Source organism: Camelus dromedarius, chromosome 14 (assembly GCF_036321535.1).
Source record: "Camelus dromedarius isolate mCamDro1 chromosome 14, mCamDro1.pat, whole genome shotgun sequence".
NCBI classification, from domain to species: Eukaryota; Metazoa; Chordata; class Mammalia; order Artiodactyla; family Camelidae; genus Camelus; species Camelus dromedarius.
The window spans coordinates 51,989,263-52,011,366 of record NC_087449.1 but is presented as its reverse complement, the minus strand read 5'-3'; the positions used below and the strand labels follow the sequence as shown (position 1 = coordinate 52,011,366).

Below are 22,104 nucleotides of genomic sequence, written 5' to 3'. Positions count from 1 at the left end.
AAATGAATATCCTTTCCATCCCACTCGCTTCTTCTAGGTCCGACCACCATCATCTCCCCACCCCTTCCTGTCACAAAACACTTCCCACAGCTCCTTGCGGCCCACTAGACAAAATCCAAGCTTCTGGGCAAGGCATCTAAACTCTGTGACATCTGACTTTTGCCCTCTTTGCAGCTTCTCCTCTAGTCTCTGAACATCTCCCTGTTTTCCAGCATATCATACCGTGATTCACTTCCAGGCTTTGCATATGCTGTTCCCTCTGCCAGGAACACTCTTCCCATATTTTCCCTCCTGTGAATTCCTACACATCTCTCAACATCCAAGATCAAGGGTTACCTCACAAGCTAGTCAGAAGAGACTAGCAACAAACAAAAAAACTGGTCACAAAATTGAGAGCTCTATGAGAAAAGGACCCATGACCCGTATCCCCAATGCTTAGCCCATAATCAGTGCTCAATCAGCGTTTGTTGAATAACTCAATACTCCATATATCACTGTTGACAAAACAGAGATGACAGAAGAATACAAGGCCACAGTAAGCAGGGCTGGAGGTGGAGGGGAAGAGACTGAGGCCAGGAAGGCCAAGGACGTGATGGGGAACCGTGACAGATACTTCAGGGGCTGCTCTGCAGCAGAAGCCACACTCTTGGCAGAGGGAGTGTTTGTGAGAGACAGAGGAAGGAAAGTGATGGCGTGAGGGAGGCTCTGAAAGTATGTGTGTGTGCACGCGTGCATGTGAGAAAGTGGTGCGGATGTATGTGGGGGAGTGTGTGTGTGTGTGCTGCATTTGTGAATTAGCCTGAGAGAGCAGTGGTGAGGAAGTATGTAAAGGCACGCATGTCCATGGCTCGTGGGGGTCTGTATGAGAAGGTGACGGGGTGTGCCATGAAGGCTGCGGGTGTGTGTGTGCGCTGGAGGTTGTGCACGACTGTGGGGCGGCGGGGGGGAATGTGATTGAGAAAGACAAGAAGGGGACACCTGAGGAGGGTGTGAGTGAGAAACGGTACATGTGTGGGTGTGGGGGGTGTCATAAGCATGTGTGGGAGGAGATGGTGTGCCTGTAAGTGTGGCCAGTGCGAAGGGTAAGGTAAGAGATGTCAGGGCTCTGGTGAGGGTGTGGCTGCCATGGCCTCGGTCACGGGCCCAATGCCAGAGTTGGGGGCTGGCCCTGGGCCTGGGGCTGGGGGCTCTGACTGAGCAGAAGATTCCTCAGAGTTCTCCCTGAAGCCACAGGCACCAGATTACCAGGTCCCCAGGCAGGGAGGTTGAGAAGGAGGCCCAGATGTGTGTGTGCCTTACATCTGTCCAAAGCAAAACCTCTGGGCATTTATTTGTCTTTGTGTGTGTCCAGGTGTGCACGCCTGTGCTTATGTGCACACTGCCGGCTGTGTGTCTGTGCCTGTCTTTGTCTCTGTATGTATCTGGGCCTTTGTCTCAGTGTGTGTAGTTGTTGCTCAAGGCTTATCCAGATGAATGTGTCTGGTGTGTGTGTCTAGGTGTATCTGTGTCTGTGGGGCACTGAGTGTCCTTGATCTGTGCATGTCTAAGAAAGGCTGCAAGCATCCTCTCGGACAGCCTGTTTGTATCTAGACGGCCTTAATGTGAGTGAGACAATGTTGTGCTTTTGAGGTTGTGTGTCTTGATCTCGGCGTATCTAAGTGTGAGTGTGTGCTTGTGTATCTGTATGTGAGACTCTGCCGTGTGCTGTAATATGGAAATATGTGCATCTGCGGGATGTGCATTTGTTTGTGAGACCAAGGATATGTGTGTGTCTCTGTGCCTCTGTGTGTGTGTGTGTGTGTGTGTGTGTGTGTGTGTGTGTGTTGGGTGTGAGGGTGTGAGGGGTTTGTCACAGACTGGTGAGCAAGTTAATCTCAGACTCCGTGACACGTGGAATAAAATCACGCTCCCATAATGGGATCATTCGTCTTCCTGTCCAAGGAGAGAACCAACTCTTCTTCACCCTCCGCCCTGGGGGAGCCAGTGGGGCCGGGGCCAGGCTCAGGCCCCCATCCAGGCCCTTTTTGGCCTCAGCACCCCACCCCCACCTCTCCTCTGCCATACCAGGCCCATTCTGCCTCCAGAGTGCCCTGGTGCCCATTGCGGGCTGGGCTAGGCTCCAGGCCATGTGATTGAGCCTGAGGCCTGTCCTGGGCCCCCCAGCCCCACCTACTGCTGAGGAGGGCCCTGCCCCAGATGGGAGGTGGGTGCAGGAAGGAATCTTTGGGCCCCTCCTCCTCCCGGAGGGGAGGGATGAGCTGCAGGCCCAGCCGGCCGGGATTTTCCATCTCTCAGCAACAAGATTCCTGGTGAGCAGGCTGCGGGGCTTGGCAGGGCGCCTGCCGGAGACCCGCCCTCACCCGCCAGGACTCCTGGGTCCCCAGGGCCAGGCAGCAGTGGGTTCCCTGGGGAGCTAGGAGGGCCCCAGAACTTCAGGCTGTGGCTGCCTGGGCCTGTGGGAAAGCCAGACCCTTCCAGGCTCCCACCCCTCCAACCAAAGACGGCCCCTCAGCCCCCTAGGCAAACTGCCACTCTTCTGGCCTCCCCCTAGCCTCAACTTTTGCTTCAGAAAGCCATCACAGACCTGCCACCCATCACCACCCACTCCTGCCTGAAACTCGGCACATGCCCAGCCTGGGTTCAAGACCTCACCTCTCGGTCTCAGGGCTCCCAAGGCCAGGGCTGTGCTTCTTATTTCAGAATGGGGCTTCTGAAGACAGGGCCATGTGTCCCACAGCTGTGAAATCCCTCTCAGTATTAACACTCCTTCCTGACCGAGCAGACAGGCACCAGGAGAGGACTTCAAACTCAAGGCTGGGGAAACTGAGGCAGTGAAGCCCTTCGCCTTACCACCACTGAGAATCAGGCCAAATCCAGCAGTCTAGACATGCAAATTCTTAATCCTGCCCTATATCAAAGGCTGCAACTCCTTCCCCATAGTGGGTGCAATTTCAGGAGGGAGGGAGCATCAGTTCGAGGGAGAGGGGAATGGGCAGGTGGACTCCCTCAACCCCCAGCCTTGGATGAGTCGCTGAGAGCAGGTTTGGTAAGAAGGTCAAGGAGAAGAGAACTGAGATGCTCCAAGATTTATGAGCCTAATTCTTCTCCCTTAGATTCCCCTCCAAGCCCCCTAGCCCTAGCCTGGTCCCTCCAGGGTCATGCTGTGGCCCCAGGCCAATGTCAAGGCCCTAACCCATCCATCAGCTGTTGCCAGGGGGTTTCCACCACAATGGGTTCAAAGGAGGAGCTCAACTGACACTAGGGACCCAGATTAATGGGGAGGGGCATGGCCCTAAAGAGGCAGCCAATAGCCCCCTGAACTCTCCCAGGAACTAGGGGCTCACAACCTCCAGGGCAGAAGCTAGGCTGGTGGGTGGGGCCCAGGAGGAGGTGACCTCCCAGCCCTGGCACCACACCTAGCCCCACCCTTTCAACAGGCCAAGAGACCTGGGATCCCGTGGGGCCCTACAGCTCCCAGGGTGTGTGACCTTGGGTGGTTGCTGCTTGTCTCCAGGCCTCAGCCTCCCCACCACTCAATGCAGGAAGTGGTTCAGATATCTCAGGTGTCCCCCTCTTTAGTTCCACTCCTTCAGCACTAAGCCCTGCCCTCTCTCCAGTCCAGGAGTGTCACCTAGAATCCAGGCCAGATGGGGTAAGGCCTCGGCAGTTACCTGGAGGAGTCCCTGAAGCCACCCGAGTCAGAACTGAGGAGCCTATGGTGATTACCCCTCTACCACATATCCATTTTCCAGAAGAGTGAAACTGAGGCTCCGAGAGAAGGTCTGGGTCTGCACCAAAACCTGAGTTTTACTGGTGAGGTGGGTGGTTAAGAACATGGGCTCCGGGGACAGAGGACCTAGATTAAAATGTCAGTTGCAACAGAAACTTACTATGTGAAGTCCCTTGCCTTCTCAGTCTCAGATCCTCATCTGTAAAATGGGTAATAGTGCCTCCCTCCTATGACTGTTGAGTTGAAATGAGAAAGTGCAGGTAAAGGGCTTGGCCAGTGTGGCAAGTAGCTCAACAGCAGTAGCTATCAGGACCGTGAGTAGTATTAACACAAAGCCAAGTGGCCCGGGGGAAGGGGAGGAGGGGTCCCGACCTGGCTCATCCTCTAGCCCAGGAGGGCCAGCCAAATTCCTTGAAGCCCCCCAGCTGTCCCCCCTATTCGTTAAAGGCCTCTTATTAGTGAGCCTGGGCACCTGCCCCTCCACACGTAATAAGCCTCATTAGTATCTTAGCCCCAAGCTCTGAGCCCGGAGTCTGTGCATGTGCACACGCAGGAGGGTGGGGGGCTGTAACAGGCCACCAGCCAGGAGACAGCATCCTCGCCAACCACACCCCCTGCCTGTCATCAGCAGGGCCCGTCACCACCCAGCTTGTCACCTGCCTGCCTCGCACCCGCACCACCTGTCACCCACCCAGCTCGTCACCCACCCAGCCCATCACCTGCACCACCTGTCACCCACCCAGCCTGTCACCGGAGCTGCCTGACAGGCATCTGGGTGGGGGACAGGAGATGGGGAGGAGAAGACCACAGGGGTGTGGAGCTGGGGGCCCCAGAGACCCTGTAGGACCCCCACTTCAGCTCAGCATCCTGCAGCATCGCCATGGCAACCTCTCAGCCGCAACCACTTTCCCAAACATCCCCCGCCCCCCCCAGGCCCTGCTCTTAGCTGAGCTGAGGCTGAGAAGAGCCCTGAGTGACAGCAGAATGGGGCGGAAGGAGGTGTTCATCTGCTGGCTGGCCTTGGCCATCCTGCCCTCTCTGGACTCGGTTACTCCATCTGCAAAATGGAGGGGCTGGAATGGGGGAGGCCCTTGGAGAGCAGGCCATCCCTCTCCAGCCTGGACTTGTGGAGCCAGAGGCCAGTTAACTTGTGAAGGCTGGGGGAGTGGGAGAGTACAAAAGGACAGGGGGTTCTGGGTTCTTCCGCATTCCTCTGCCCCTGGCCTAGCCCAGAGAGGCCGGGCCTCTGGCCCAAGCTCACACAGCAAAAGAAGAGGAGCAGGCTGGAAGGGAGAGGGGCTCTGCCACAGGACTGCCAGCTGGAGTTGCCACACTGGGTGACCCAAGGTGACCGGGGGCTGAGTTGGCCCCCACCTCCAAGCTGCATTATTTATAAAACCCAGAGCTTGGAGCTGAGCAACAGCTGCGGCACTGCCCCTCCAGGGGGCACATGCCACAGTGGAATGGTGGTGCCTCCTCAGGGGACCCCCTGGAGTCCCTGGCTCCCTCCACAGCTGGCTGGGGCAGGGGCTGAGGTGGGAGAGGAGCAGCAGCGCCATCCTTCCCCTCCCTGCCCCCTCTCCTCGCCACTCCTCCAGGCAGGCTGCGATAGGATTACTTCTGCATGACTGCCCGCTCCACAGGGTTCCAGAGACCCTCCTGCCTGCAGCAATCTTTAAAATTCCTCCAGCCCAACCCCGCTCCCTTTCTCCCTACAGTGACTGCTCCAGCTTCTACTGCAGTGTGCCTGAGGCTGCCACCACCCAGCAGGCTGGGGCCTGGGTCCCTGGCGCCATGGGCAAAGGTGGACCCATCCCCAGGGTGGAGCCTGGTGTCCTACCGAACCCTCTGAGGCCCAGGCTCTGGTCCCTGGTGCTGGTCCAGCCCAGAGAGCGCAGCTCAAGCTGGGGTCAGGCATGCCACATGCGCCAAGGTCGATGGGCACATACATGCAAACACAACTGGTGGGTCTTGGCGTACCTGCCCGCGACCTCTGCTGCCAAAACCAGAATGCCCCCACCTCTGCTCTCACTGCCCACTCCCTACCTTACCATCCCTGTTACCCCTGGGGTGGGCAGACAGCTGGGCCCAGCCAGCGCCTGTGGCTCCCCAGGGCACATGAAGCAGGCAGGAGATCGATTCACTGAATTTTTTAAGGCTCTAATGGAGCCTGCATCCTAAGACTTGTTGGGGCCTGGGACACAGGCGATATCTCAGGGACCCCTCCCTCAGCATAGCAGTTGCTTCCTCTTTCAGGTCTTGGGCGCCAGGGGATTTTTCTATGAGCCTACCCCCAACAAGAGAAGAGGCACGAAGGGCCCTTGGCAAAGAGATGGGATTGGGGGGCTGTGAGCAATACCCAGAGGCCCCCCCCCCAATCTCCCCAGCCCTGATGCAGGCAGAAGCAGCTCAGCCTCTAAATCACTCCCCTCATGCTGCCCTCTGAGGCGGATTCTGTGCATCTGTAATTAGGGGGTGGAACAGATGGTGGAGATTCCGTTTAAAATCATGCATCTAGTAAAGTAACCTTCACTGTCGGAACTGACTCCCAGGGAGACCAAGCCCCAAGCCCAGATCTGGGGTGGAGGGGGAGCATGTCAAGCTAGCACCTTCCCCATCTTTTCCCCTGAAGCCCCAGGCCCAATGTCCCCCTCAGGTGAGCCACGGAGGAGGATTTGGTAAACACCTGAGAAAGCACAGGCTGGGGGTTAATCCCCCTGCCAAGCACCCCCTGCTCCCCCCCCCCACCATACATGCCAGAGCCAGGGCAGGCTGGGTACTCCAAGTTCTTGGCTGAGAGATCAGGGTGACCAGGTGCCAAGAGCCCCCAAAGAGGCCCCAAACCCCCAAAGCCCAGGCCAGGGTGCCCAGAGCACGGGGTCTTGGGTGGGGCAGCTTTGAACCAGATATAGAGCCTCACTGTCCAGGAATGAAAGGCCTGGGGCAACAAGGGGGGGTGGAGATGCTTCCCCAGGCAGAGGAGGTGCTGGGAAGTGGGGGAGGACTGGACAGCAGAGAAAGAGAGAAAGCACACAAGAGTGAGCCAGTGTGTGTTCAAGGCTGGGGCTATCCGGGGCGGGCGGGCCGGCCCGGAGGGCGGGGGGAGGGGGTCTGGGAGAAGGGGGCTTTGGGGGAGGAGGGCTGGGGAGAACAGGGTGGGAGAGCGGTGATGGCAAGCACTGTGGTGGGGAGGGTGTGCTGGAATGTGTGATGGTGGGAGTGAGGGCTGCAGAGTGAGGTAGGGGTGCAGGGAACAGGGCAGAGCAGCTCTGAGGGGTGACTGGGTGCAGGGTTTCGACTGAGCTGAGGTTGTGTGTTTGTGTATGTATGTGGGACTGGTGTCTGAGGCGGTGTGGGGGCTGTCCCTCGGCCCTTTGATGGCTGAGGAAAGTACTGGGGCTGGAGCCTGTTGGGGATGTATAGAGGCCTGTTTGAGGAGGTGCTGGGATCTGGGGGGGTGTGAGTGTGTGTGCGCACCTGTGTCTGGGAAGGTACGAGAAGCTAGGGGGACGCTATCCGTTCAGAGATATATTAGAACTGAAGCTATGTCTGTGTGTTTGAGAGAAATGGTGTGGCTATAGGGGGTGTTCTTGTCTGAGTGGGTGTTGTGTGTATGCGGGGGTTGTTGAGTTTGGAGAGTGGAGGGGGCTGTATCGGTGTGTTTTAGGGAGGTGCTGGGCTGTAACTGGGGAAATGTTGGGGCTCTGGGGGGAACCTGTGTATCTATAATCTGTTAGGTGCTAGGCTCTGAGAGTCTGAGCACGTGGGAGGTATTAGGGCTGTAGTGTGGTCCTGGGTATGTCCGGGGAGGTGTTGGGTTGGAGAGGAAGTTGATATGTCTGAGGATGCAGTAGAAGCTGTGTGTGTATGTTGGGGTGTTTGGGGGTCTCATGGTGGGTCATAAAAACCTGGGTTTTGGCTAAGTACTAGGGCTGGAAGTATGTGTTTGGGTGGGTAGCCATGTGGTGGTTGTGTGTTGGGGGTGGGCTGGGGCTGTGTGCAGGCAGGGCAGTTGGATGTGAGGAAGGTGGCTGGATGTGGAGAGGCTGTGTGTGGAGATTCTGGGGATGTGTGTTTAGGGGTGCTGGAGCTGTGAGTAGGAAGCAGTAGTGTATTTAGGAGGTGTGAGGGCTGCAGTTGGGTCCCTGTGCCCAGACAGGTGATGGGGCTGCAGGGTGAGGGTGGGTGCCCCTCTGAGATGAAGGGCAGTCCTGACCTTGCTCAGGGGCCCGCCTGGGGCTGTCTGCTAGAACCCCTCTGCTGGGGGGTGCCTGCCCCACCCCTAGACCCCATGTGGGGGTGTCGAGACAGGCAGTCCATCTGTCTCAGCCTGTGCCCAGGCCCAAGGAGCAGAGCCACCTCCTCGCTCCCCGGGGGGCGGCAGCAGATCCCAGCCCACCCATCTGCCTTCAGATGGTCGAGGCAGGAGCCTCCACAAAGCTGCCTGGAGGGCATCGCAGTGTTTGAAGAGGCACGGGCTGGGGGGTGGGGGGAACTGCACAGCAAACAGTCCTCAAGGAGGCTCCTTCGAAAACCACTGACGCCAGGAGAGAGGAAGAGGGAGGATGGGGTGGGTATGTCTGTCCTTGTGCATCGGTGTGGGTCAGCGCCCGACTGTGAGCCTTGGAGCCCCTTTGCATGTGTTCATGCCAATAGCCTCTGTTCAAGCGGCATCCTTGCCTTAGAAAACAGCCCTTCAACTCAGGCTACAAGCTCACAGCCCCACCCAGGCAGCTACCCTCTCCTATGTGCACCCTGCCTACACTCACACGCAAACACCCCCCCACACCTTCACACCTGCAGAACACTGCACCCTCACACACACACACCTCACCCCCAGGGTCCTAGTCCTTCATATATGTATGCCCATTACACACACTTCCACCCTGTAAAACCAGGTACAGCCACACACACCTGTCACATACATGCCTCCACACATACATACCTGACAAGGAGCTATCACACATACACCCACACATTCCACACACCTTGATCTCCCTGTCACACCCATATTCCATCTCACATGCACTCTCTCTTACACACACTGTTAACAGACACTCACCAGCCCTTATACCTATACACACGTGCGTGTTTGCATGTGCACGCGCGCGCACACACACTCTGATCAACTCTCAGTTCTTTCACACCAACCAATTTACCTGTGTCCAGGCCAGGCCCTGCAACTTCCCAGGAGGGCTCCCATTGGCTGAGAGGGCCTCCTGCCTTCCCACCCTGCCAGCTAGGTAAGAGTCAGGGGCATACCGCCTCCCCCCAATCCCCCGCCCCCGGCACCATGGCTCCCTGGCAGCCCTGATCTTCACCTCCAGAGAGCAAGAGCCCTCTCTCTGCTCTGGTGTGAGATGTAGTTGTGTGAGACGGTCACTGTGTTATGTGTGTGTGTCAACATATCCTGAGACCCCATGACAAGGTCTGCGTGTCACTGCCTGTTGGGTAAGAAAGCCTAGGGACAAGTTCACCAGTTGTATTGTGAGACTTAGGATGAGTGTGAGAGCAGAGACTTGTATGTCATAAAGCGTGTGTTTATGAGTGTGAGGCAGGGCCTTTGTGGACAGGTGTGAGCGGGGGCGGGAGCTTTTATCCAACCTGGTGAGTGGGAAGTGTTGTGGGATATTTTCTGAGACAAGAAGTATACACAACTGGAGGAGGGGTCAGGGTTAGGAGAGGCGCCCTCCGCAACTCCCTGCCCCTACAAAAGATCAGGGAGGAGCAGGGAGGAGAGGGTGTGTGTGTGTGTGTGTGTGTGTGTGTGTGTGTGTGTGTGTGTGTGTGTGTGTGTGTGTGTGTGTGTGTGTGTGTGTGTGTGTGTGTGTGTGTGTGTGTGTGTGTGTGTGTGTGTGTGTGTGTGTGTGTGTGTGTGTGTGTGTGTGTGTGTGTGTGTGTGTGTGTGTGTGTGTGTTTCTCTTTTCCTTGCTCTCTTTCTCCCTGACCTCTTTAGCAGCTGGAAACTGAGCCGGGGGTGGAAGGAATGGAGACTTGGCTGGCCTGGGGGTTTCGGAAGGGAAGCAGGAGAAAACACCTTCCAGATTCTCATCAAATCCTTGTTTGTGGTTTGTAGCCTCAAGTCTCTCCTCTCTCTTCCTCTCTCTGGGTTTCCCCCTTTCTTTATCTCCTGCCTCTCCCCCTCTACCCCAGATCTCTCCTCCCATCTCAGTCACCTTGTCTCCCTCTTTGAATCTCCCTGTCTCCAAGTCTCTGTCTCTCTGTCTTTCTCTCCCCAGGCCCTTCCATTTTTCTGACTCCTCTCTCTGCCAGCACCTCTGTCTGTCCGTCTCTCCCTGTCCTGGTCCATCTGTCCGTCTCTCTCCGTCTGCCTGTGCGTGGGTGTCTCTGTCCATCTGCTCCGCCACCCATCTGTCTGGTTGTCTGTGCTAGTCCTTCTAAGGGTGCCCACTCGCTCACCAAGGCACCCTCCCCCAGGTCAGCAAAGGCCTCTCCTGGCTCAGGGGGTGTGGGGGGGGTGCAAAGCTGCAGCTTCTGGAAGCTTCAGTAGCAGCTGGGCTGAGCTGGGAGTTCGGGGCCAGCCAGCTGCAGAAGCGGCCCCTCCCCTGGGCTCCCAAGCCAAGGACCCCAGAGCAGAAAGAGGAGAGAAAGCAGGGCCTCACTGCAGCTGAGTCTGTGCATGCATGTGTAAGGGGGAGGCAGGGGGGCCTCACTTTGCCCTCACGTCATTCCCCCCCAAAGCCAGGCCCTGTAGGAGAGGCAGCTTCAGTTCCCACCTTCCTCATTTTCTAGTCAATGAGGGGATGAGGGATCCAAGAGGGAAGGACCCGGAGATGCCAGGCCTTGGGTGAAGGAAGGGTTGGGAGCCATAGCTTTCTGTCAGCTGGGTGGGAGGGGGTCTTCCCCTCCCAGGCAGTCCCTTGGGGAGCCCTCCAGTTCTGGTTCCAGCTCCAGACATGAGGGGCCGCATAGGCAGTTCTCACCAGCTCCCACAGGGACCATTCCCACCTCCCAGTTTTTCCAGAGCCTCTGACCCACAGAGAATCACACAAGTGTCTCCCCTCCTCCTAACTGGAGGGTGGCTCTGGACATGTGGAGATCTTGGCCCTGTCTAGGCACTGACCATCCTGAGAGGCCCCAGGCAGTCCACATACCACTGCCATACCAGCCCCCACCTCTGACTCTCTCTCTCTCTCATACACACACACACACACACACACAGCCCACCACCCCCACTCCCTAGCCTAGCAACTCAGAGGGCTCTCAGCAGGAGCCCTACCCCAGAGACTCTCACCCTACCTGGACTGGTGGCAGCCTCCAACAGGGCCCCCAGCACAAAGCCAGAAGCTTGAGAAGGTATCCCTCAACACCTCCCAGGAGGCTCTGCCCACCCCCACAGCTCTCTGAGAATAGCTCACAGTCCAAATCCCACAATAGATGGGGAAACTGAGGAAGTGATGGGACAGCACAGTCATTCCTCCTGAAGTCCTGGGGTGGGATCATAATGAGGAATAGGGAAAGAAAGGGACGCTACAGAGGCAGAATCTGCCTCCTTCCTGACCTGCAGCGGGCAAAGTCCATACTGGCTGCACCCTCTGCACAGCCCTACACAGCCCAACGCTGGGCCAGGGCCAGGGCCAGGGCCAGGGCTGGCTCCCTCCCTCTAGAGCTCTCCTTGCCCCTGGCTGGGCCCCCTCCCTCTCCTCGCTTCTGAGCAGCCCTCCCTGCCCTCTCCCTCCCAGCTCTGGCTCTCTCATCCTCAGCTCTTGGAAGCCTGACTCACTGTTTCCCCTCCTCTCGCCCCTCCCTCCCTCTCTCCCGGCAGCGGCACCTCCCCCTCCCCTGGGGGGCTCTGGCCACAAGGGTGCCCGCCTGCTCCTCTCCCCAGGCTCTGGCCCCCCTCCGCACCCAGGAGGCCCCCTGCAGCTGTTCCAGCTCTAACTACAGAGAGGTGAGGGAAAGAACCTAGGTCCCAGGCCAGTCTCTGCCAAGTGCCTAACCTTGGGCCAGAGGCTCCCCTCTCTAGACTGGGTTTCCTCCTGTCAAACAAGGTGGGGGGGAATCCAACTGGATGATGCCCCTGGTGTCTCTAATGTTCCTAATGTTCCCCGCTTTTAAAACCCCGATGCCTCCTGCCACAGAGTGCCCACAACCTGTGGGGCACTGTACCTGCCTCATGCCCCGCCTCCAGGTCCAAGGAAGAGCTCAGGGCTCTGTTCCCAGGCATTTGGAGAAGACAGTGGGGAGACGCTGCCCTGGGGCAGGAACATTAGTCAAGTGACCCATGGAATCCCCTGTCTCCCAGTTCTCCCTCCTTCTGTGGGAGTCCTTCACCCCCTCTCTCTCCCACCTGTCCTCCTCCCTCTTCCCAGAGATACCCACTTGTCTTTCCTCCAAATACAATCCAGTAGCATTTTATCTTGGGTGAGAGACCCTCAGTGTCCACTCATTTCAAGCTGTGGGGTGGGGAGTGGCACATGCCTAGGCCTTCTTGGTCCTCTGGATGCCATCTCCAGGGGCTCTGATCCTGGCTCTTCTCTGTCACTGTTTTCTCCCTCATCCCCTCATTACTGGCTTCTGTCACCATCTTTCCCTCTTTCCACCTTGCATGTGGCTGTCTGGGTCTCTCTCCTCCCCAACTCCCCCAGCTCTCTCCCTGGGGGGGGGTCCATCTGCTGACATTAGCAGCAATTTTACCTTTGCTCCCTGCCCTGCGGTTCCCAGCTCCACCCCATCCTGACTCCCCTCTCCCCAGCTCTGTCCCAAGAGTCCCAGGGGACCCAGAGACAGAGCTGGGCTCCATCCCATAATAGTGAGTCTGCTTGACCTCACTAATCAGACCAGAAGCGCCTGGGCATCTGGTACGAAGGCATGGCACCCTTTGGTCTTGGGTGGCTGGCACAAGACACAGAGCTCTGTATTCCCAAACCAAAAAGAAAAAAAAAAAAAGAAGTTGACCTGGGGTGGGACAGAGTGGAGAGGAGGGGAAGTGAGGGGGATCAGGTTTGCCTGGAGGAAGCCCCTGTCCAATAGGGAACAGAGGCAAGAGGAGGTAGTGGCTGGAGCCAGTGCTCAAGGCTGATCTGAGAACAAGCAATATCCCTCTGGGCTCTGCCAGTTCAGAGTAGCCCACCCCCCCTTAAAAAAAAAGGTCTTCTGCCAGGAACAGTCGCCCCTCAAGCCTCCAGCATAGCCATACCAAGCAGGTGGAAATCCCATCCCTTAATCTCCTTTAGAATCCAAATCCATCCTCCCCACAATACACCTCCACTTAGCTCAGCAGGAGGTTCTAGAAGCCTCCCTGCCAAAATCTAAGCAGGTGAAATGAGGTGGGGCAAAGCCCCCCAGCTCCCAAGCTCTCTCACCAAAGGTCCCATCAAGGGCTGGGGAGCAATGCAAAATAATCCTGGAAACAATACACCTCCAAACTGAGAAGCAATGCTGTCCAACCACAGCACCTGGGGGTGCTGGGGCACTCTGCCCCCATGACCCTGTTCCAGACCCCCCAGCCCAGCAACCATAATAAACAGCAAGCTCTTTTTCTTTATGACACCAAATTTCTCCAAGCCCAACAGCTCCTTCCATCACTACCTCAGCCATAGATCACATTAAAAACTCACAGAGGGCAACTTAAACACATCACATTTGTTTCTCTCTATATTATTTCAAAAGTAACGGCATTAAAAATGGATTTTACTACAGAAAATAAATATCAGCACGTGGGCTGGGAGCCCAGGCAGGGGGAGAGAGCCCACCAGGAGAATGTCCCTGAAGGCTTGGGCACAGCTTAGCCACTGACCAAGGAGACAGCTGAGAGGCCAGACTACCCGGTGGTGGGAGGGGGATACCTGGGGAGGGGGGCAATGCCTTCCCTGCCTACCTGGGCACCTGTCCCAGTGCCAGACCAAGAGGGACAAGAGTCACTGGTTTGAACCGGAATCCACTGGTCCCCCAAAGATCATGCCCTCACTGATCTTTGCTACCTTTGGAGGGTGGGAGCTCTGGGGCAAGAAGTTCACTAGTCTCTGGGGGTTATTCCAACTATTGACACAGCAGAAGAAAAAAATGAATTCAACTTACTATCCAGTTTGATTTTCCATTACTATAAAAATAAATATACATCTGCTCAAAGGAGGGAGATGGCAAGCTGCATGCACATGCCACCTGGGGGGGGTCCCCCTACAGCTCACCACCACAACCCAGCCTGCCCCCACAAGTGGAGGGATGGGGCAAGTGTAGGGGATGGACTGACTGGTAATCTTTCATATACAGCCCCAGCTCACACAGCTACACACACTGGGCCACACGGAACAGGAACAAGCCAACAATAGAAACACCCCAAATGCTCCTGGCAGGACTCTGCCCAGGCCTGGGCACATGCCCCCGCCCCGCCGGCGGCAGCAGCGGACAAAATGTGGCCACCCTGACCCGGAGGCAAAGCTTGTCCTCACACCCTGAGCGCTGCCCAGGGAGCTGGGGCCAAGTCCCGCCTGACACCAACTGGTCCGGTGGGAAACGCCTGCCCAGCCAGACAGGCACAGGCCCCCCAAGGGTCCCTCCTTGTACTCAGGGACCAGGCTGGTGCAGCCGGGCCCTGCCCCCCAGGGTGACGCCTGGGCCCAAATTCAGCTGGCCCTGCCAGTCAGGCACTGGTGCAGAACGGAGGGCACCAGGCTCAGCCCCTCCCAGCCCAGCCCCAGGGCCCCCAAGCTAGGAGGGAGGGGGGACTCCCCACCCCTCCACATCTGGCCCTGGCCCCCAGGGTCTGCGGTAGAGAATTCCCGCCCCCGCTTCTCTCTCTCTCCCTCCTCCCTCTCTGTGCCCGCTGCCCGCCTCAGGGACAGCCCCAGCTCCCGCCTCCGGCCAGCAAGGCCCACATCCTTCCTCCCTCAGCTGGCCCCTTCGCCTGGCAAGAGGCTGGGGGGTCAGGCTGCTGGGGAACCCCTCCAGCTCCCAGCAGTCCTCATCCCCAGCCCCCAAACTCTGGGATGCTGTCCCTTTTCCTGTAGAACAGGAAACAAGGTTATTTCCTAGACTCTGAGCCAGCCCCCTGCCCCTCTGGCTCTGCCCGGGGACCCAGGACCCAGCCAGGGTAAGGCGCCCTTACCCAGAAAGCAGAGGGATTCAGCAATTCACCCCCAGCTACCGGCCCAGGGGGCTGACAGCTGTCACTCAGCACCCCACCCCCTGGGGAAGAGGGGGCCGATTCAATCAGAGCCTCAGAGGAAACGCATTGATAGGCGATTATTTATTTATTTATGCAAAAGTGAGCCGACTTTGTTCGCCAGGTAACCGGGCACGCGGCCCAACCCCTCTGGCCCCGGCCGCCCCCAAATCCCTCCTCCGCCCCACACCCCCTCCGGGTCATTAGGTCCCCGCCCCTTAACTCCCAGAGCACCATAGGAACCTTGGGATTTGGGGGTTGAAGGGGAGGGGCTCCTCCCTCCGCAGTCTCCCCCTTTCCCAGCGCCGTTCCTAAAATCCAGCCTTGTTCTCCGCTCCCACGGTCCCCCCCCTCCACACCCCCCCCCACATTCTCAGCAAGCTGGAGAGCAAATTGCAGTTTTAAATCCAAAAACGGAGGGAGGGGGAAGGAGGAGGGGGCGCGCGGCAGCTCTGGGCGCGCACCTCGCCCCCGAGCCGGGGGAGCCGCGGGGCGGCCAGGAAACCCGAGAACCCCCCCTCCCCGCCCCCCCTTCTCGTCCACCTCCCCCTCCCCCTTCCCGGCGCTGCCTGCCAGGCTTCGAGCCGAGCCCAGCCGAGCCGCGGGCCCCGGTGGAAACAAAGACCGACCGCACCGCGGGCACCGCAGCCACCGGGTCCGGCGGACCGGACCGGGGCACGCGAAGGGGGCGCGGGGCCCCCCCGGTGCGCTGCACAAAAGAGCACGGCCGGCTGGTCCCCAGCAGGGGTCTAGGGCTAGGGAGGAGGAGCCACTCACCGGAGTGCTGGGCTACCGGCTCCGTGGGTCCGAGCCAGGCGAGGGGCTTTGGGGGGCGTCTGTCTTCCGGCGGCGGCAGCGACGCGGGCGCCCGGCTGCTGGAGAGAGGAGTCGTGGAGGAGCCCTGAGCCGCCCGCCGTTGCTGACAGCATGGCTCGCGCCTCGGCTCACATTCTCCGCCGCTAACTCCGCTGGACACGGCCCCCCGCTCCCGCGGCGCCCCCCACCTCGGTCACTCCTTTGCTCCCTGTGCCCCCCTCGCTACCCCCACCGTGCACACACTCTCACAGCCCTGGACACCCCCGCCCCCACCTCCCCAATTGCAAACCTGGGAGGGAACGCGCCCCGCGTAGTCCTCCTCCTGCTCCTCCTCCTCCGCCCTCCTCCCTCCCGCTCTCTCTGGCTGTCTGTCTGTCTCTCTGACTGTCTCTATCTTTCGCTCCCTCTGCCTTTCTCTGCTCTCAGAGCTGGGTGGGAAAAGGAAATGAGGACAGAAAGCAGACGCTGGCTTTGGGTGGTGGTAGCTGGATTCCCTCTCTCCCTCCCTCCTCCTCCTCCCCTCCCTCCTCCTGCCTTCTGCTCTCTCCGCTGTGAGCGGGGCTGAGCGCAGCCTGGCGGGTGGCTCGCTCTGCCTGCCCGCCCGCCTGTCTGTCTGTCTGGTCTGCCTCGCTCGCTCCCTCCCTCCGTCTCTCGCCCTCGCCCTGCCTGCCTGCCTCTCTCCGTCTCCGCCGCCGCCGCCGCTGCCTCTGCGAGCTCGCCTTACCTTCGCCGCTCACCATCCGGAACCCCAGGGGGGAGCACGCGCGCGGCACGCCGGGACTTGTAGTCCTCGCCGCGGCCGCTCGGCGCGCGGGGCGGGCGGGGCGGCGCCGGCTGCTCCGACGGCGCGGCCGGGACCCCGCAGGGAACCAGAGCCCTGGCCCCTCCGGCGGGGGCGCGTCCTCTTTACCTAGGGGTGCTAGTTCTCCCCAAGGATTGGGAACGTTTCCCACGTTCCTTGTCCCCCGGGGGGGTCTCTGGCTCGAACGGAGGTTGCGGGTGGGAGCGAAGAGGTAGGGTCTGAGAATGGAATGAGAGTAGAATAGGGAATCGAGGGATTAGCTAAAAGGCCTGCGACTTTCTGGGGCGTCCCAGTTAAGTGGGAGAGGAAGAGGAGGGAGGGGAGGATCAGCTTCTTGAATTTGGGGGCGTTTTCTCCTGAAAAGATTTCATGTTGAGTAAAGTGCGAGGGTTTATGGCGGGAGGGCTGCTCCAGAAATCTCAAAGCCCACCAGTACCTCCTCCCCACGCAGTGACCCCGGCTCAAGTTCTGAGCTCTGCCTTTAGCGCCCCCCCTACCAAAGCCTAGCTTTTCGAGAAGTCCAAGGGCGGTGAGGGCACAAAAGTCCTGGATAATCAACAGATCACAGACCACCCGCTCCCGCCCCCCCCCCGCCCCGCCCCGCCGCTCCCCCACCCGACCCTGGGCGCCTTGCCTTCTTGAATTAGACTGAGCTTTTTCCTTGTGTCAGGAAGCAAGATTCAGATTCAACAGTTCAGAGCTCCTGCTGTGCCCAGGGGGCTGGACTCAGCATTTTCACCTACCTCCTCTTCAGGTCACATCTGTTATCCAGCCCCTCGCTTCAGGCCCCCTGCCTGGCCTATCCTCACAGATGGGAATGTGCACTGCCAGGGCCTGGTTACTAAGAGAACGTAGCTGGACAGGAAGGAGAATTGATGCTGCTATTTACTGGGCACCACAGGGCCCTCGAGTCCAGCAAAGACCTGGTGAAATGGTACTGTTATTTCCATGAAGGGCCCATGTCCCCCAGTATGAAGTGGTAGAGCCCAACTGGACCAGGGACTGTTTGAGTCCAAAGCCCACTGTTTAACCTCTGGGCCATGGCAGGGAGCTGTGACTCCCCAGGCCTCCATCGGACCTTCTCTCCCAGCGTTCGTGTGCCCTCCCTTGGCACTCCAATTCGACAAATGTTAACTTAGGTGTGCAGGGCTCACAGGGAACATGGAGATGAATAATGCATGGTTGCAGTCCTGTCCTGCGGCTACCAACACCGGCCCTGACTGGTCCTGCACTAGTCCCACTTCATCTGTGTGTCTGACATTCCTTTGTCCAGTGTCTGCTGGCTTTTTCTGTCTTGTCCCATGTCTGAAGTTCCTTCAGCAGTGCCTTTGTCCTTGGCCCACCTGTTTCTGGCTCCCACTTTGGCCCTGCGGGGTGATGTGGGGTGATGGCCAGCATGTGACAAAGGCAGGTGGTGTCATTTTGCCAACTGCAGCTCCCTATCACTACCTTCCCTACACCTCAATTCCTCCCAAGCCCCTCCTCTAGGATGGTCTGGAACCCCCAAAGGGCAAAAGAAGATACCTTGGGGAACATGCTGTTGGCTCTTTGTTGGGGTTGGGGCACACAGCAGCGATGGGAGAGGTCTAGGGCTCTAAATAGTATGCTTATTGATCTGGCATCACAGCGGGAGGGGTGAGGGGGGCGGTGCTGACGTGGCCAGTTGCAGAGGCCCCCATCTGGGAGCAGCTTCTCCTTGCAGGCGAGCCCTGGGTTCAAAGATTTGGTCATTGAACGGGAAGTACTGTAAGGTCAGATATTAGTGAAAGCAATGGTTAAGGTTGTTAGGGGCCCCTTGCAACTCCAAATCCTGGGTCAAAAGTTATCACAAATAGATGAGACTTGCCCCAGCTGGTCCCCCACTGGTGAGACTTCAGCATTGGGGAGCGTAAGAAAAGCCCATGTTTCCCTTTCTTTTACCCCTTCACAATATCCTTACCTGTTAGGCTCTGCCACAGGGCATGAAGACCCCACCCAAATTGAATCAAGGTTTGGGTGGGAGGAATTGGGTGTGAATGGTTTGGGGGAACTAGGGAGCACCAGGTAGATTGGGATGAAGAGAAGTTTGGGAAAGACATGGGAGCAGAAAGGTTAAGTGATGAGGTGCAGAGGACAAGGCTGGTAGGGCCCTGGTCTCCAAGTGTGAGATGGGGATAGAAGTTAGGTAGGGTGGTCCAAGCATACCCCTCCCACACAAAAAGGCTTCAGTTGCCCTCTCCCCAGAAAGGGTGGGTGCTATTAGTCCCTAAGGTGTTGGGCATAGCTGGAAACTAAGCATTACAAGGTTTCCCAGTCATTTGGGAGCTTGTCTTTCTCTTGGATCCTATCCAAATTGGGTTGGGTTGGGGGGTGCTCTCCCCAAACTCAAGCAGACTCTTCCTGTGGGTGGCTGCTGCCACCTAGTGTCTAATCTCCATATCTGCTTCAGTCGCCTTGTCTAAAAGGGGGCTTACCCAGTCCTTAAAAACAGCACCTGGGGTTGCTACAGTCCTGGCAGGGTAGCTGTAGGCTCCCTGAGAAAACAGACTTAAAGGAGGGGACCTCAGTTCTGGAAGAAACTGCATCATTCCTTTCTGGGCTCAGCTCACTTCAAGCACTTTTGTTTCAATGTAAGTAGAAGGTGGTATAGCTAGACCCTAGGAAATAGAGGTGAGAGTCCAGAGGTAAAGTTGTAGGGCCTAAGGGTTTGGAGGCCATGTGGAATAGGAGCCCGACAGACCTGGTTCTGATTCTGCTATTCTGCGTCCTTGACCTCTCTGAGTCTCAGTTTCCACATGTGTAAAATTGAGGAGTACTCTGGCCCCTGTGTTACAGGCAGGGATGTGCAGAAGATTTACTGAACACATGGATGTGAAAGCACTTTGAAAACTGGCAAGGGCATACTGAGGGCCTAGCAAGTCATGATGATAATAATGACAATAACTGAGGGGTCACAGCAGCCTGGAGCCAGGCCCCTGGAGCTCTGGGAAAGGGCAGAGTGAAGTGAGACTTGGGTCTCTCTGCCCTCCCTGACTACAGAAGCCCCCCCTCTTGGAGCTCCCTCAGGAAAGGTGTGGATGGCTAGGGAGGGGTTCAGCCCAGTCCACAGAAGGGGAAACTGAGGCGAAGAGAGCCACCAAGCTACAGATACAGGAACAAGAGGCCCGTTGGACTGGAGCCATCATGGCCTTGGTTTTCCCCTCCTCTGGATGGGAACAGCTCAGAGCGGGGGTCCCAGAAACCATGGAAGCAGGAAGCCCTTCTTCATTGTGGTACAGTGGGAACTAAGGCCCTCAGGTCCCCATTATCCCTCCTCCTGTGCTGGCCTCCCTCCACTTCCCCCTCCCTGCAAATCCTCCCACATTCCTCCAGGCAACAGGAAACCCCAGCTGCAGCCCAGACTTCAAACAGCTCCTCCCTCTGGGCAGGGGGTGTGGGAGGAGAGGCCAGAGGCCAGAGGGCAAAGGTCAGCTTTGTTCCTGCCCGAGGTGGTGAGGAACCCGGGGGAGAGAAGGGGGCAGGGTAGGGCCCTTGACAGGCACACTGCGTGCATGTGAATTCCTGTGTCCATCAGGGTGTGCACAGTTCTCACTGTCAGCCTGTGTCTGGGGCTGAATATGTGTCCTCTGTTTCCTTTCAGCTCAGGGACCTGAGTTATGTGTCTGAGTGTATGTCAGTATGTGTTTGTTTGTCTGGGTGCCCAACCTGGGGTGCCACTGACTTGTCTGTAGGTGTCATCACATGTGTTGATATGTCTGGTTCATAGGCCTGCCCAAAGCTCTGTATTCTCCTATGAGTGTGACCTGGTGTGGTTCTTTGTGTCCAAGAGGGGTGTTCCTCTCCCACATCTTCCTCTCCCATCCTTCCTCTATGTTGGTCACCAACGGATTCTGTCTAGAAAGTGAATCTGATTTTGCCGCTCCCCGGCTCAAAACCTTCAGTGGCTTCCCATGGCCCAAGGCTTGGATTCCTAGCCCAAATGCATGGCAGACAAGGCCCCGTGTCTACTTCACCATCTGCATCTTTAGCCAATGAACCTCCTCAAATTTTTCACTCCAGTCACACCTACTTAATTGTAATTCCCTGCACGGTCTCATTTCCTGCCTCTGAGCTACTTAATTCTGTCAAGTCTGGAATGCCCTCTCTCTCTTCTTTATCAAGCAAACTTTTACTCCTTTTTCAAGTCTCCAGTGGTGAAGCAACACCTCCACTGAGAGGACAGCCCACTGCCCGATTGAGTTGGAACCCTCCCCTGTTCTCCCACATTTTCTGCTTGTGTCTGTCCCCTTCACCCTCATCACCATTTAACTGTGAGCTTTCTGAGAGCAGGAACTGTACTGTATTGCTCTCACCCATCCTGAGGCATGAGGAGGGTCTGAAGGGACCTAGTCCCTACCTGGGAGGCAAGTTTCCTGCAGTTTTGGGTGTAGAGCCCAGAGTGACCGCTAGAGGGAGTGTGGACATCAACCATCCAGATGCGCAAGTGTGTGTGTGTGTGTGTGTGTGTGTAATGGATGACTAGGTGGGAGGGATGCTTTGATATTGTACCTGGGAGAACTCTTGGTGTGGATAGTGGACCCAGCTTAGTACTGGAGCACTGGGATCCAGAATAGACTCCTCCTAGTAGGTCCTGGGCCACCCAGATTTCTTCTCTTTGACTTTTCTCCACAACTCTGGGGCCATAGCCCTTGGTTTCCCCGACCCTCCTACCTCTTACTGCTGACCTTCCAACCTTCTTCCATGCCTCAGCTTTTTCCTCAACCCTCCCATACGTAATTATTTGCAGTTGCCTGACTTGGCCTTGCTCTACCATGCCTCTGGACCTTTGCACATGCTGTTCCCTCAGTGGGAGATGATCTCACCCTCTGGCTGCTTCATCAGGCAGACTTTTCTTTCACATCCTCCAAGAAGTCTCCCTTGGCCTCCAGACTGACCTTGCCCCTAAATGTTGTAATTGCTTACTGTTCTGCGTCTTGGACAGGACCAGCCTCCAGAAGACATCAGTAGATGTGTGTGAAATTAATAAATGACTTGGCTCTTTTATGACTACCGTCCTCAGCATAGATGGGGCTACCTCTGACCCCTATCTGCACCGTGTCCTCCCTGGGCTTGACTCCGGGTTAGTATCATATTTTCCCATGCTGCTCCATCAAATAAGGGAATGTGACACCCAGGGAGACATGAGACTTTGAAGTTACACAAACCTGGGTTCCAATCCTGACTCTATCACCCAGCTGGATGACCTTGATTGAGCAAGTCTTGTAGCCCTTCAGAGTCTTTGTTTCCTCTATTGTAAAAAGGGAATAATCATACTTCTGCTCTGCCTCCTGGTGAAGCTCAAATGAGATAATGCATGTGAAACACCCAGCATTAGTCAATTAGGTGTCTTCCGCCCTCACCATGAACTTGGAAATAAAATTGCCCTCTGAGTCTTAAGCCAGTAAAATCACGCATCACAGAGGAGAAGAGCCAGGTGGGGGAGTGAATGAGGCGAGAGATGGTTTTGTAAATGACTGAAGAGTTTTGTGAACAGTGGAAACCGCAATCAAGGTGACCCGCCTGTAATCTCAGGGAGGCAGGGCGAGGATGTGATTGAAATTGAGAAAACAGAGGACTAATCAATTGCATTGTGCTCTATCTGAAGGGAACAGA

At 57.2% G+C, this 22,104-nt stretch overlaps 1 long non-coding RNA gene across 3 annotated transcripts in view; it reads right to left on the bottom strand.

The window, feature by feature from the left end:
• The window catches only part of AHDC1 (AT-hook DNA binding motif containing 1), a 63,893-nt gene extending 47,375 nt beyond the window's left edge, over positions 1-16,518 (bottom strand). Inside the window, exons 1-2 of one of the 3 annotated variants that reach the window (XR_010383916.1) lie at positions 15,961-16,518; positions 15,633-15,730 (exon numbers count right to left, since the gene is read on the bottom strand). This is a non-coding gene — a long non-coding RNA (AT-hook DNA binding motif containing 1). The other 2 variants (XR_010383917.1, XR_004140659.2) reach the window with 2 other exon arrangements.
• Between the last annotated feature and the right edge of the window lie 5,586 nt (positions 16,519-22,104).